The sequence below is a fragment of the Acanthopagrus latus genome, chromosome 2 (assembly GCF_904848185.1).
Source record: "Acanthopagrus latus isolate v.2019 chromosome 2, fAcaLat1.1, whole genome shotgun sequence".
NCBI classification, from domain to species: Eukaryota; Metazoa; Chordata; class Actinopteri; order Spariformes; family Sparidae; genus Acanthopagrus; species Acanthopagrus latus.
Genome location: NC_051040.1, coordinates 3,135,043 through 3,150,650, shown reverse-complemented (window position 1 = coordinate 3,150,650; position 15,608 = coordinate 3,135,043). Strand labels below are relative to the sequence as shown.

Genomic DNA, 15,608 nt, shown 5'->3' with positions numbered 1-15,608 from the left:
CGGAAAAAGAAAAAGCTAGCACCTTTATGAAAAAAGTAACGATATTCATGCAAAAAAAGGGCAAAGCACTCCAAGATACTGAGGCGGCAGCATAACCGCTTACTGCTACTCATCATGACGCAACTACCTGCTGTTAGCAATTAGCTCGGTTAGCAATGGAGCTAAGTGGCCCTGTTAGCGGACGCGAGTCTGGGCTGGCAATGGAACCAACAACCAACCTCCCAGTGACCATGGGACTGGGACTGAACGCAGCCCCTGACACCGACGGTGGTCAGTTTGAAGATGGAGGATTCAGTACAGAGGCGATTTACAGCGGCTGGGGCTAGCTGGTTAGCACGTTAGCTGCAGTAGAGAATACGCAGACATCATTAACATTCTGGCCAAATCTTACATATTGATCCTTTAAATGTCTCATAATCTTACAATAAACATTTATTATTCTTCTGTTAACGCTCACATAGTGTCATTATTAAACATCATTACAAGAAACTTCTTATATAAATTTTCTTCTGGAGGTTTGAGACAGAAAATAACAATAATGTTCAGAGGCAGGTCGCTGGTTTTTCTGCATCCATGTTGGATTAAACCCGTCTGTCCTGTAATATGTTGGTGCTAACACACACACACATGCATGTAGGTCCTGCTCAGGTGTCAGTCTGAGCCGGTTCTGCCAGGTGAACACTGTGAGGTTCCTGTGGTTCTGTTGGACTCTCGTCTTGTGACCTTCAGCTGCAGGACAGGAAGAAGAATGTCCTGCAGCTCTTCTGTTCAGCCTGTTACAGTGAGGCTCAGAAATCCCTCCTCAACGCACAGCCTGGTTTCATGGCTGCAGCCTGTGAGTCATCTGGAGGTAAAGCTTATTTATTTATTTATTTCTAATGGTTGCGATGTGTCTTTAATGTGAGACCAGCCGCGGTGCGGATTTTCTCAGGCTGGAGGAGAAAAACCCGCGGCGGTGATAATTTGTGGGTGAAGCCGCATCTCGTCTTCTGCTGCGGGACGTTTCTCTCAAACTATGACCCAATCGTTGGGTGTTGCGTACTTTCAGCCCCTCCTCGTCCGGAGCTGCGTCAAGGCGGACGGAGACACGAGGAGCGGCGCCGGAAACGCGGAGGAATTTATTTCAAAATAAGAGAGTAGACTTTTGTTTTCTTTCCCTTCTCAAAATAATGGTCAAGCCAGTGTTTTCATCCAAGTGGTAGATAAAAAAAATGCCCCTATATAAATATAAACTCTTTCAATCCACGGGTCATTATTACAATTTACATAAGCTTTGCTAGGTGGAGACAGACTCCTTATAATTTAGGAAATCTATTAGTTTATTTCGCAGACTGCTGTCACAGTATTTGGCATCAGTGCGCTTTGCTGATGAATCCATTAACTTCTGCTTTGTCTCTAGCACAGCATTAAAAATGACGACAATCGTTACAATCCAGAGTTGGGAAAACGCCCAGAAGTAAACACACCTGAGTTGTGATAAAATATTAATTTTGTAAATGTGAAAGTCACATCTGAATAAAATGGTGCATGAATTGACAGTCAAGTATCAAATATAAATAACATTATACATGTATGAATTTACTGACTACTTCCAGGAAAATGATTCAGTTTTAATCGAGCTAAAGACAAACGGTTAAATGTTTCCATCTTTACCTTTAACGACACTGTTTGTGTTCAGATACTCTGCAGTTGTTTGCCGGGTGATATTTGCACATTTTGAATGTGCACAAACATGAATTCCTACAATATTCTGTGGAATTTTAAATCTGTAAAACACGCCGTTGATGTCTTAAGTCAAACACATCTTTGTGTCAAAACAAGAATTGAATAGAAAATAAATTGATTATTTTATATTGCAGAGAACATCGAGAATCCTGACGGTGCATCTCATAAACAAATCAACCAAAGATAGAAGATAAGTCTTGAGTCTCGCAGTGATTTAACACTGACAAAGATCTTCTTTGTTTAAAATAATAAGTCTGATTTACCTCAAACATGTTTTCACATTTCCAGGTTTACGGGACAATATCAGAGATGGTCAGTGTGGTTTCTATATACCTGCATCCAGATTAATACAGATGTATATCTGATTTGTGTCAGCCAATATGATATTAATATGACAGCATGATGGCAGCTAATGTTCAGTACTAATTGATACTGTACTGCAATATATAATATACAAAAAGTGAAGGTACAACAACTAAAACTAGACCACTGATAAAACTATAACTTCTCATTTGTGCTGCAGTTGAAGTCAGTTTTATTTTGAAAAGTCTCACCGGAAGCGCGGTGTTTCACCGTGGCCAGCCTGACAGCGGTCCCATCCAGCTGATGCCAGGCTCAGCCTCCCTGAGTTCAGTTTGCCCGGTGCGCACCGCGGACTCACAGGGGTCACGGAGCTCCAGCGTCCCGCGGACTCGGCACCGGAGGAGGCGGCGGGACCCGAGCAGCTGCCCTGCGGCTCAGACTGCAGCCTTCACCCGCACCTGAGCAGAGAGGAGCCGCGGAGGGCAGGAGGTGGGGGGGGACAGCTGGTTCTGCTGTCCGGACTCAGATGAACACACAACACTCAGCGGAGGAGAAATCTCTGGATACGGTTTTGGCGCTGATCCCGAGATGAAAGCGGCCGGGAGGCAAGTGACTGTGACCGGGGAGAAGCTGAACGGGGACATGAAGCGGAGGCCGAGCTACCCCGGAGAGCTGCGGGCCAAACACGCCAACATGTCAACTAAGATTTGGGTGAAAGTCGCGATGGCGATCGTGTATTTCCTGTGCGTGTCCGTGGCCGCGTTCATCCTGGTCATCTACTATGTGTTTTTCTGGACACCCGACCAGCCGCACAACATCACCAGCACCGAGGCGCCCAACCGCACCGAGTGCGCACCGATGTTGGGATGACTATATAGCACGCACGCACGCACGCACGCACGCACGCACACATCTACACACATTATGTAGGTGACTGCACACACCTGACATGCGGCTGCAGCGGGGACGGATGGATGCGAGAGACATGACCGCATCCAGAGTTTGGGATGCTGACTGAGGACGGAGAGGGCACGTGCTGCCGGGATGCATCAGTGTTCCGCATGCAGGATGATGCAGGTGGAGGTGGGTGGGTGGGGGGGGGGGCTTCACCCAAACACCCTGTCCTGAGGGGGGTCATAGGTTCTAGCGTTTTATCTCACAGACCAGCAGGACCTGGATGATTGATTGTCTTTGTGGTTGATTTAGTGTTATGTGGAGGATGAGATGGTGGTTCTACTGGAAGTCACACACACACACACACACACACACACACACACACACACACACACACACACACACACACACACACACCCTGTAACTCATGGATGGATGATGAGGGGGGCAGGAGGCCTTCAGGGGGGCTGCAGGTGAACCAGGACTCTCTAACTGCTGCTGGACTTCAGCTCAGGGCTCCTGCCACACAGATCCATCTACTGAACACTGCAGGACGACATACAGAATAACACCTCCCACAGAGGCTTTCTTAAATCTGTTCTATGTTCCTGCAGCAGTCGATTATTTTCTCCATTAATCATTTTGCCGTGTCGGTCTATGAAATGTCAGGAAATGGTGAAAACGTGTGGATCAGTGTGTTTCTCCAGAACCAAAACTGACGTCTTCAAATGTCTAGTTCAGTCAACAACTCAAAGAGGAAGGAAAGAAACCAGAAGATGTTCACGTTAAAGCAGCCAGAATCAGAGAATCTTAATTTGTTTCTTTAAAAGATTTACACTGATTGTTTAATTAATCAGCAGCTACTTTGGTAATCGAACAAAGTGATTAATCTTTGCAGCGCTGAGATCGATAACAACGACTCATCTGGATACGTAACTTTGGGTTCCGGAGACACATTTTTCATGATTGTCTGACGTGTTTTTTGTGAAGCGAGTTGAATAAATAAATTGCTTCTAATTAATCGATAAAGACAGTAATCGTCAGCTGCAGCCCTGAGCTTCTGTCTGTGGTGGAGCTGTAACATCAGCTAAACAAATATTATTGGATTTGTTTGTTAGATTCTTATTATTAACATATTTAACGCGGCCCTTCGATTACATCCTCACGTCAGACAGTTTTTTTTTTAAAAAAAGCCAAACTCCAGATTTATAGTCTTTTTATTGCACAGAGAGATTCATGTGAGGTATGGTAGTAGTGGCTGAACCCCTTGAATAGAAATTACTTATATAAATGAGTAAAAGTCCTGTTCTGGTCCTGTTCTGGTCCTGTTCTGGTCCTGTGCCCAGTTGTCCTGCTCAGTAATCCATCCATGCGTTCACTCTTTACTCTGTGGGGATTTTAAAGGAGACGTATTCTGCTCATTTTCAGTTTCATCAGTTCATTTTGTTTTAATGCTAAAAACAACACATCAGTTTGTTCAGACTCTGCAGCAGCTCTGTCAGAAACGCTCTGATTTAGCTCCTGTCTCTTTAAGACCCCGCCCCCTCCTGAACACCCAGTCTGCTCTGATTGGTCAGCTGACACAGGCCTGAGCCAGCACCACTCACCGTGACTGTTGCTGGCCCTGTCGTGTTTTCAGCTTCCAGTGAGCGTCACTTTAAGCATGAATGTAGGTGTAAATTATGCAAATGTGTGACGTGGTGACGTGGTGTGATGTCACAAAGTCGCAAAATTAAAGGCGGGACTACCGATGAGGTGTTCAGGAGCAGTGTTGTCTGTGGGAGAGAGGAGCTTCCGTTGGCGTGGACTTTTAATGACCTTCTACATGCACAAGAAACCTGTTTAACACACTGAAGGAAAGGAAACACTGAAAAAGCAAAGTAGGTCTCCTTTAAAACATCATTTCTGCCTCGTCTAGAACCTTTTTAAACCCACAACAGACCCCTTGGAACTCTTTAGACCCCCCTCCAGGACACTGAGACCCCCTGATGACGACCCAAAGTTTCCCTGGAACCCCCTTAAATACATTAGAGAACCATTAAGAACACCACCATGCAACCACTCGAGAACTCTTGAGCCCCTGAATGCACCATGTAAAGAACCTCTTTGAACCCCAAAGATTCTGCACCTCCCTCTGTAGACCCCCTTCAAGAACTGCTGATCTCACCTGAAGAAGCTCGGAGACCCTCCCGGACGTCACTGAGATCCACCGCTCTGCACTAACGGAGACTTCTTTTTTCAGATATGCCTAAAGAGGATTCATGGACTCTCTTTTTCTTTCTTTTTCTTTCTTTCTTTCTTTCTTTCTCTCCACAGCAGGATGCTGTTTGTATTCAGGTATCTAGAGGAACTTAAAGCGATACTGTACTGTAGCAGAAGTAGCCTAAATTGTGATCTCCGGTAGATCGTAGCTGTATGAAACGCGAGGCGATCACTCTATACTCTCAGTAGTTGCAGCAATTTTACCTTTTTAGAGCAACTTTTTTGTCTTGCGTCACCTCACAGAATGAGCTTAGATATTAAACGTACCTCTTCTCGATGACACGGTTTGTTCACCTCACTTCCTGTTCATAATTTAGGCTACGATCCTTAAATCTACTAGACTGTTTTATTTACGATGTAGCCTTGAGAAGTTATTGTTATGATATGATAAACTATGCATTTATTCCAGTGTGGGTGTCGTCTGGTTTCATTCTGCGCTCGGATAACAGAAGGACGTTTCACTGCAAAGGCCAAGCTGACGTCAGCTGAAGAGCTATTTTCATTTTTACGGCTGAAACATTTCAGCTTTTATAACAAAACCCTCCGTGACATTTCCAACATCCACTTCCTGTTCAGATCTGCGCAGCTGAGTTCAGAGATTGCAGCAGGAAGTATTGCTTGTGTGTAATAAAATATAATACTTGTGTAAAAGTACGCTCAGCCTCTTCAGCAGGACAGACGCTTGGCCTTCTCCTCGCTGACCTTTATCGTGTTTATCTAATTATCGTGCTTTAGTAACTCGGAGAGTGTTTGTCAAGTCTCCTCTGATGGTGAGGAAACATCCTCAGGCCGAGGCTGCACTTAAATCCTGGATACAGTCTTCTGGGCTCCAGAGCTTTGGTAGTAATCAACAACGAATATTTAAAAAAATGATCCAGTAATTTAATGATTCTTAATTTTTGCTTCTCCTTCAGCTCTTTTTGGCACCTCTGGTCTCTTTGTTGCACAGTTTGCCTTCACTGATTTGTTTATTCAATAACAAAAACAAATATCCAACTCCCAAAATGATCCACCCAACAAATGAATAGTTTAATATTTGCCTCCTCAGTTCCACGTTCAATAATTCAGTATCATCATTTATTGATGACGACATCAGATTTTAACAACATGATTTTTTTGTGGCCAAACAAACGTGTGATAGTGATTTTATCTGGATATCTACACACACTTGAAAAAGAGAGTGAGCAAATCTATCTTGAACTTTATTTACTGTGCATTTTTTTTCTCATGTTTTTTCAGAATAAATCACCCTTAATAGACGAGTGTACAGAGGTGAGAACAGTTTCACTCATAAACACCAGATACACAAGGATCAAATATCAGTATTACATGTTTTAATATCACTGCTATTGTGAATATGCGGATATTGTTACACCTCTAAATAAAATATTTTGATGCACTGCTCACGTCCCCTCCGGTGGATCAACATGGGATCTCACTCCAGGAAAACATGTTTGGTAATCAATCGTACGAGACAAATATGTTTTCAATATTGTTTGAATTGTGCCATGAGTCACACATATGATGTTTATGATTTTAAAAGATACGTTTTCAATCAAAGAAAGTTGCAGTTTGTCATTAAACGAATTAAATATAAGACCGTGAATACAGATTATTAGACAAACTTCACACCCGACAGTCCACCAGACAAGTGACGGTGTTTCGTTTAAAGGGGCACTGAATAAACAAGCTGCACTCAGAGGCTCACAACACTGTTTGAAACTAGAAAGGTGGCAGGGTCCGCCACATATAAACAAGGTAAAACCGTATGTGTTGTTCTTTAAGGTCTGTTTGTTTGTTCACTAATATTAGCTCGCTCACTAATCCTCCGTTTACTGTGCCGAGGTGACGGCCATGTTGGCGTTGGTGACGTATACTGAGATGTGTTTAATGTACATCTTAAAATATTTGAACTCTAAAAGAATTTCCACTCTGAAACTTTATTTCAGTGTTTATGAATGTATTTATGAATTGTTGGTGATTGGGTTGGATACCTACAGTTCTCGCTCTGTGCAAAAAATAGGTAAAAAGACGAACTCAAGGAGATTTAAGAAAGTAATTAGTAGCTAAGTTCATTTCTGCAGAACCACTGATAAGTATTCTTCAATTTTCTGTTTCTCTCTTGTGATGATGTTGTGTTAATGCTTTGTTTAGGTTCAGGCACAAAAAACTCTTAGTTAGGATTATAAAAACATCATGCTTTGGTGTAAAATACATATTCCAGTTGCCACAATCACGGATGTCGATGGTCCAACTTCCTGTGAAAATTAGCCGGTATTTGGTCCGCAGGAAAAACACTGGAAATGTTCCCAGGTGATGTGATTCCACCTGTGGTCGGCTGATTGGCAGTGATAACGCCGGCACCATCCAAAGTGTCGACCCTGGACGTATCTGTGGTTTGTAACAACATTAACTGCTAACATTGTGTCCTGGTCACTGGGCTGAACTTCACTGTTAGAAATACAATGAATTAAACAAATGCAGCAGCAGTGATTTATTATTTCATCTTAAATTAATCGGCAAGTATCACCTGGTTTCTTTCCTCCTCTATGACAATAAAAGAGGGAACATCTTCGGGTCGTGGATAAAAACAAGAAGCTTGAGGACGTCATCTGAGACTCCATCAATAATCAGAAAATTATCAGAAAATACGACAGGTAAAACTGTGATGGACAAAATGTTGCTGCACACACACACACCTCCTCTGTGTGCTCAGGGGAGTTGACCATGTATTATTTGTAATAACACAGACAGTGTATGTTTGTGTCTGAGACAGAGAGTCACTGTGCCTCCTTCAATCAATTATTAAGTTAGCAGCTGAAGTTGTCGGCAGTCGCTCTTCCTCGCAGGCTGCACGTATGACTCAGCAGAGCTCGCCGTCCAGTCCGGACCGCAGCAACAACAAACAGCAACACTCTGCTGCAGTTTGTTAACACGTCTGTCAGTCGCTCACAGCTTCCTCCTCTCCTCTTCCTCTCTCCTCTCTCTCAGGCCAGAGGGAAATCTGAAGTGGAAATTCTCATCATTATTCATTTATGAAACCTAGGAGCAGTGTTCTGCATGATATTCTGTGGACTCATCTGAGAGCGTCGGGAGGTGAATCAACACAAACTGTCATGTGACAGGACTGTGATTCAGGTGCAGGAACAGGTAACAGCCCATTACCAGGACCTGACAGGTGAAGACAGAGGCTGGATTAATTTGGATAATTTGGGGGCCCTCTGGAGTCCCCTGGCCACACCCACACCCAAATATATAATATCTAATATTTTGAATATTTTGATAATTCCGGTATCTCTCCCTCTTGTTCTGCAGCGGACTCTTCCATGGTGGTGAGACTGCAGTTTGTTTTGGGAACGACAGAAATAACGAGGTCGCTGTGAGAAAATGTGACATCATGAAGGACTGTCCCTTCAAAACACACATCCAATGAGATATATTCAGATCCTTTATTTAAGTATTGCATTTCAGCTCTGTGTATTCAAAGTATGAAAAGCAAAAGTGCTCATTGATCACTTAAGACAATTATGTAAGACTGAAATCTGAGCTTTGGATAAATCCAGGTTCAAAATCTTCATTTCATTTGTTGACATATTACAGTCAAAGTTTCTGTGCAGGTTCACTCAAAAACTGACATTTCTCAGGTGTCATCCCAGCTCACAGTCACTCAGGTGCCGTAAAGAGACATCACCCCATTAAGTCATCATTCACATTTAATTTCATTAATGTTTAGCTAAAAGCACAGAACAGAAATCAATAACACTTGAGCTGAGGTGTCCAGATTACCTGAATTCACCCAATTACTATATCAAAATTCCATTAGTTTTAGATTGATAACAATATATAAAGAGAATAAAAAAGCAACCTTTGCTAATACTATCAACATTGTTTTTTTCTGTATTTGTTCTTTAACAAGAGATATTTGTTTGATCACTTTTGACAAGACTGAGAAATCCCAGGAAAGAGGAATCAGTAAAGAAGCCCAGGCTGAGACTCAAACCCAAGACACAGGTGAACCACCTGTTGACGGGACACCTGCTCCACCTACTGAGCTAAACAGCTTTCAACAGTTCTGTATTTCTCTGGTTGGATCCAAGTAAACAAAGCAAAATAAGTCCCGCCCACAGATGTTCTGACGAATGCAGGTGGTGCGTGCCAAAAGGGGCGGTCCGCTCATTTTCCCGCGTGAAATTACTGCATTTCCCTCCAAAACTAAAGATGCCTATAATAATGGCTGCGGGAGCTTCACTCTGGTCGGAGCGGCTCTTCTCTGAGGACACGAACACGGTCAGTAAACTGTTCTGTACTAATCTGCTTAATGTGTCCAGCTACCTGCTCAGTACAGGTGTATTCATGTCTGTGTGGGAGTTGTACAGATCAGTTATTGCTTACAGATCTCAGGTAATAAGCCCAGGTGATGTTCCTTCATATATCAGTGAGCTCTGCATAGTAACTACCTTCATGTTGTATAAGTCCAGTCAGTTCAGCTGTGGGTTAAAATGGAGCCAGCCTCCCTCTCATGTCTGTGAGATTTGTTTTAGCCTCAGATGTTTCTGAAATAACTGAACAGAAGCTGAAGACTTCTCATTTAACTGTTCAGTGTTGAGGTAAATTGGGCTGGAACATAATCCTTTAACTACATCCAATTAAATCCGCGATGGACGTTATGTTTTGCTCTGTGCACCAAAGTCCATTGTGATTCTGGTCGTTTTATCTCTGCCGTGTTTATGACATGAATAATGCGCAGTTAATTAAATGTAGGTCATTTTGTCAAAACAAGTCGGTAGTTTCGGTAAAATCGGCATGAAGTTTTTTAAAAAAAAATGTATTTATTATTTTGAACAGCATGAGAGCAGGTTAGCTAATGTTAGCTGGTCAGTTTAAGTGAGTGCTATGTTAGCTAGCTTGCTTTAAGGTTGTTGCAGATGCACTGCACGGTTTGGAAACACGTTAGCAGCGGCTCAGCTGCCTTTATTAACGGGTAAGGACACATTAATGAGCTCATAAAGACGACTGAGTCATTTCATCGTGTTTTACAGACAGGTTTGTATGTTAGCTAACATGTGTGTCTGTTGGAGAGTGTTAGCATGACGCCATTATCGTGCTGTGTAATGTTAACTTGTTAATACTCACATTGTTACAGCTGAATATCTGAGTACAGCACAGTTAGCTAACAGGCTCCATGTGTTAATAATGTCTCAGTATGTCAACATCTAGCTACACAACATGCAGCCTCATTGTAATCTGCACAGAATGTGGTCAGTGTGTTTGTCTCAGTTCTGGTTTAGTGTGTTATTAAAATCACTGCACTGACTCCCTCTGTGCCAAAAGATAGATTTTAAAATCATATTATTCATCAATAAAGCTCAAAATGTTCTCAGGACTTAGTACATTTGGTTTACTTTTTGGTTTACCTCCTGTAAGAAATCCCCTTTTTGCAGAATGTGTCTGTGATCTGATTACATCTTCTTTTTTCCTGTTACAATCCGAATATATGTGTGTGTGTGTGTGTGTGTGTGTATATTAATTCACACACATGCATGCATGTAGTCATCAAGTTATACTAAAGTACTTCCTCCTCTCTCCAGGTGAACAGTGGACTTGTCTTCAGCTTCAGGTGGAACAGCTCTGACCTGTATGGTGATCAGACCCGGAGAGGAGAGACACCTGGTCCAACAAGGTCAGTGCAATATAGGTGCAAAAATTAAAGGCAGAAAGTGTGAGATTTGTCAGTTGCCGTTCATTAATACTCTGGGATCAGTAAATGATTCTACAGGATAGTCGAGTCTCATTCACAGGTTGCTGAGTACCGACAGTTTGGGTTGGCAGAAGCCACGACAGTGTCACTGTCAGGACACGAGTCTCTCTCCCTCTTTTTCTTTTGTCTTTTAAAAAAACTAATTAAAAAGGCACACAAATTTGGAAACAAGCGATGTACAAGTAATTTCAGTGGGAAATGAAAGAAGGAGATAGTAGTATTTTAAATGGGTTCACTAAGTGCTATATTGTAGGCAACTGAACTTGTTTCAGTTCAACATGTTAAATGGGTTTTGTTTGCTCAGCGGAAATATAAACAGTATGTATGTTTAGAAATCCTGCATTTATTCAATCTCATTTATAACATAAATGATTTAATTCTATTTTATTTGACATGTATATCTTCACTGTTCCGCCACAATATTAAAACAAATGACAAGTGAAGTGAGCATTGATCATCTTGTTACAATCAAATGTTCTGCTGGGAAACTTTGACTTCTGTCATTTCTGTTGATTCTCTTTGACAAACACCAGCCACCCAAACACCGTTCAGACCAACTGCACCCCCTCATGGCAAAGAACCCAAGGTGTCAAACTGGCCTCCTCATTCTGCAGATCCCAATCCAGTTGAGCATCTGCTGGATGCATCAGAACCAACTCCTATCCATGTTGGGGCCCCCATGGATGGTTCTTGGCTCTGACTGCATCCAGTGGAAGCTCAGTTGGATTGAGATCTGGGGAATCTGGAGGTCAGGTTGACACCTTGAGCTCTTTCCCACGTTCCTCGGGTCGTTCCTGAGCAGTTTTTGCAGCGTTGCAGGCGCGTTGTCCTGCAGGGGGCGCACTGCCACCGAGGAGTGCTGCTGCCATGAGGGGGTGTACTTGGTCTGCAGCTGTGTTTGGGTGACTGGTGTCTGTCAAAGAGACATCCACATGAATGCCAGGACTCATGGCTTCACAACCGAACATGACATTGGAACACAATGATCCATGTTACTTATTTCACCTCTCACTGGTTCTAATGTTGTGGCTCTCAGTGTGTACACATGTTTAATGCGTTTTACAGATACACTAGGAACCTCCCACAAAGACTAAAAATCTTCACAATGACACACAAAATAACCACAAATTCACAAACAATTTCTACAAATATACACAAAACGTCCACAGACTGAAAACCTCCACAATGACACAAAAAATTCCTGCAACCCTCTACAAATTCACTAAAAACTTCCACAAATACGCAAAAACATCCTCAGTGACAAACAAAACCTCCACAAAGACACTCAAAACCTCAACAAATACACACAAAATCTCTGCAGAGACTCAAAACCTCAATAACGACACACAAATTCACTAAAAACTTCAACAAATTCACACAAAATATCTGCAGAGTGCTGATGGTCACTGTTGGTTTCTCCAGAACGAGAGCAGCCAGGAGCAGAAAGTGTGGGCAGAGGAACAGGCTGCTGAGGACGAGCTGGACGACAGTTTCCTGAACTGAATCCTGATTTCCTGTAATCAAGTTTTGTGGACTGACGTGTTGTCTGGTTGGTGCTCGGCCCAGGACAGGAAGGCTCTGCAGCAGGTGATCCATCCATCCACAGAGCATCAGTGACGGAGGAGAAGTGAGCTGCCTGAGTTGACAAAGTTGACGCTCTCCTCAATGTCTTTTCTAAACAAGTCTGACAGGTTTTTAGAGCAGAAAAAATGACCATAACATCATCAAAATTCTGAGTAACAAAGTCCAAAGTCCATGTACCACTCCTGCACTTGAAGCTCTGCATGGCCCTTAAGAAAGTCCAACATTTCTTTAGATGCGGATGTTTTGATGTCAGCCAGCATAATCCTCGTGGTCTCATCGGGGGATCCAGACTTCCACATTTTCCACCTTCCTGCCTTCATCCTTTGAAGAAAGCCTTCAACCTGTTTTTTCGAACAGCATCGTTGGTAAACGGCTTCTGTGTCTGAGTTGCGTCCTGTGTTTTTGTTGCAGCCACGGTGACCGTTGCTGTATTCCGATCGATCATCATGTTGTCTTCTGTGAATTCCTTGGCAAAGTTTCCACGTACTGAGATGAGTTTTAACACTTGCAGCAATCAATTCCTCAACTGGATGGATGTGTGTTTATGTTGGCTCCAGGCACTTATACACTGACTGCACAATGGAACAGTCATACATCAAAACCATAAAAAACTTTGGTCGGATATCAAAGACTTTCTGTTTACGCTCTGTCCCAGCGACAGTACATTGGAATTTTTGATTGATTATTAAACATTTTACACATAAAAGTATTAAAGAAAATGAGTTTCCCCCTAAACTGGCAATTATTAATTATGTAATGACGTTAAAATGAGTGTTTATGGGTGGAACTTCAACATGTTGGCGTGCGTGTTGTGGCTGGTGTGATCCCATCAGACTACAGTTAATTATTCTCATAATATCAGAACTAGAGTCATTATTTAGTGGTGTAAGAGGGGATTTGATGGATGCTGCTGCTGCTGCTGCTGCTGCGTCCCCTACAGGCAGGTTGGTTCAGAGCCAAAAACTCAGTCACCTTCAGGCACAAAGCTGCAGAATGACAGATTTTCTATGTAAACACACATTTTATCAGCAAAAGGTTACAGGAGTGACATGAATTTCATCAGCTAAAAATGAGATGCTGCAGAATCACTCTGGATTCAGTGAAGGACTACCAGATCTGAAGCAGGATCAATGCCTTATTATTTATTAGATGAATAAATCCTTTATGCACAAATTAAAAGATAACTATGCTTTTGTGGTGAGAACTGTTAATGAGTAATAAGTCCTTTAAAATATCTTATTATCTAACAATAAACATGTTGAATACTCTATTATTGAAGCTTGTATAGTCTGATAAATGTTGATGAGCATCTCATAAGGTCTTACATGACATCTTATTTAAAGAGTAAGTACTGTTTGGGGACTTTTAAAGGAGGATAATACAAATTGGGGAAGTTTCTGAACTTACAGCCTCCAAATACACGTGACTGCTTCACCTTTGACCTTTAATATGACTTTATTCCTCCAGGCAGGCCACAGCCAGACAGTTTCACATTCACTATAACAGTCATGGAAATAGAGAAACTATGTTCAGCCACACAAATACAACTTTGTCCATTATGAATAAACAAGAAACCAAACAGGAAGTCGGTAAGTGAAAAGGACAGACATGGTTTACAGGTCAAAAGGGCATCAAAGAGTAAATATATAAATATATACAGGAAACGCGCTGGATGCAGCAAAGTAAACACGACAGGAGAGGAAAGCTGGAAAAGAGCAAGTGTGCTCAGCAGAACATCTCCCAGGATAAATAAAGACTGGAAATAAACCTGGAGAATGTACACAAGGAAACAGCCACTTCAGCACATTCACAGAATATTGATCTGAGTTTGCAGCGTGACGAGAAAAGGACGCTGATACAAAGAGAGTCTACAGATTTGCTTCAACAGCAGGATGAAATGAGACCGCTCACACACACACACACACACACAGAAACATTTTCATCACGACGTCTTCATTCAAAGAGCCCAATATCAATGTGTTTTGTATCATTTTGAAGAAATGCTTGATTTGTGGGGAAAAAAACACATTTTTGTCCTCTTAAAGTTGAACTGATTTAACAATATATGCCAAAGGGCAGCAGACATAATATAGGTGTATCTTCAAACTTATTTCTCTATTATAAACTTTGATCGCTATTAATTTTGATTAACCTGTTGTTATATATCAGTAAAGACACTGATCCACTCTAAGTATTTTGGAGCTGTTATCAGTTTTTTATCCTCGAATCTTTAGCAGCTCATTACGTTCTTTGTTTTCTGAATACTTACTATCCACATATATAAAATGTGGTTAAATTCTGCCAATGAGGAGAGAAAAACTCAGAAGCACATGTGGATGTAGAAGAATTCAAATACCATGAAAATTTGTAAGAAATCTGTGCAGAATGTCAGATTTAGTTTTTACCCTTTGCCATTTCTTGAATTCTAAAGCCCGGTACAGGAGGACTAAAATAACCTCTGTCATGTGGATTACAGCTGATTTATTCTTGAGCAGGATCAGAACTGTGTGTGTGACATTAACTGGACCATTAATGTAGATCTTTATATTTCAGTTATGTTTGTTATTGGTATATTAATTGTGTATTTATGTAATGCTGTGCTGTGTATGGTGTGAACATGTAATTATTCCATTTCTGTTGTTTGATCTCCTTTTGATATAAAATAAATGCTGGTGTTAGTTTTATGCTGTTAGATGCTGGTTGTTGTTAATTAATGTGTCCAGGACTCACCACACACACACAAACACTGAGCTTCTGGATGATTGTCTGCATGTCAGGAAACTGACGCAGTAACACTGAGCAGTGTGAGTGTTTGTTCACTAGAGGCCAGTGTTGCACAGATTGAACCGTGCATGCTGCCATTACAGTGATGAGGATATTTTATTAAACACATCAGGTCACATGACCCAGCAGCAGCAGGAAGGTAGAGACTCATAATGTGTTACATTAGATTCATCTTCTCAAATATCTCACAAATTAACCAAAACACTGGTTACAAACTGATGTGTTTTATGTTAAATTGTGTTCCTTCAAGAATTAAAAGTCATTATCTTCTTGCTGCCATGCTGATGAGAAAGTCAGG

At 41.8% G+C, this 15,608-nt stretch overlaps 1 long non-coding RNA gene across 1 annotated transcript; it reads left to right on the top strand.

Moving 5' to 3' along the window:
• The first annotated feature begins 8,803 nt into the window (after window positions 1–8,803).
• Window positions 8,804–15,218, top strand: LOC119030818. Its single transcript, XR_005078426.1, has 3 exons — window positions 8,804–9,471; window positions 10,773–10,864; window positions 12,365–15,218. It is a non-coding gene; the product is annotated as an uncharacterized LOC119030818 (long non-coding RNA).
• Window positions 15,219–15,608: the final 390 nt, after the last annotated feature.